Raw genomic sequence first — 502 nt, 5'->3', positions numbered from 1 at the left:
ATATTTTTCTAAAAATTCATTTTACCAATTTAGTAGCGAATCGACAGCTCTTATAATATTTCTATGTAACACGTCACAACTTGAAATATCATTCAATGAACTCGATGATCGAAGTGTTGCACTTTTGGTGCATCCTTGTTTACGGCCATACTACCTTGAAAACACCGGTTCTCGTCCGATCACCGAAGTTAAGCAACGTCGGGCCTGGTTAGTACTTGGATGGGAGACCGCTTGGGAATACCGGGTGCTGTAGACTTAATTCAATTTTTTTTCTTTCTAGAAATTGATTTTACCAATAGTAGCGCATCGATAGCTCAATATTTTCCTAATGCAGGCGTCACTTTGAAGCCTGGACCCACCCTCCTCAGAGGTCGCTAACTATCGACGTCGAAGCCTAAGGTCAATAGATTTGCTGTTGTAGTGAAGTCCTAACGTTATTTTCTTAATCTTGATTGAGTGAAGCTTTACCTATAAATTTGATGAAAGGTATGAAGCTTTGACG

At 39.6% G+C, this 502-nt stretch overlaps 1 non-coding gene across 1 annotated transcript; it reads left to right on the top strand.

The window, feature by feature from the left end:
• The first annotated feature begins 137 nt into the window (after positions 1 to 137).
• LOC117123535 lies at positions 138 to 256 on the top strand. Its single transcript, XR_004447861.1, has one exon. It is a non-coding gene; the product is annotated as a 5S ribosomal RNA (ribosomal RNA).
• Positions 257 to 502: the final 246 nt, after the last annotated feature.

This window comes from Anneissia japonica, unplaced genomic scaffold (genome assembly GCF_011630105.1).
Source record: "Anneissia japonica isolate Jap-2015-1 unplaced genomic scaffold, ASM1163010v1 scaffold201286_len502_cov138, whole genome shotgun sequence".
NCBI lineage: Eukaryota > Metazoa > Echinodermata > Crinoidea > Comatulida > Comatulidae > Anneissia > Anneissia japonica.
The sequence above is the reverse complement of the archived record's forward strand: the minus strand, read 5'-3'. Positions and strand labels throughout refer to the sequence as shown.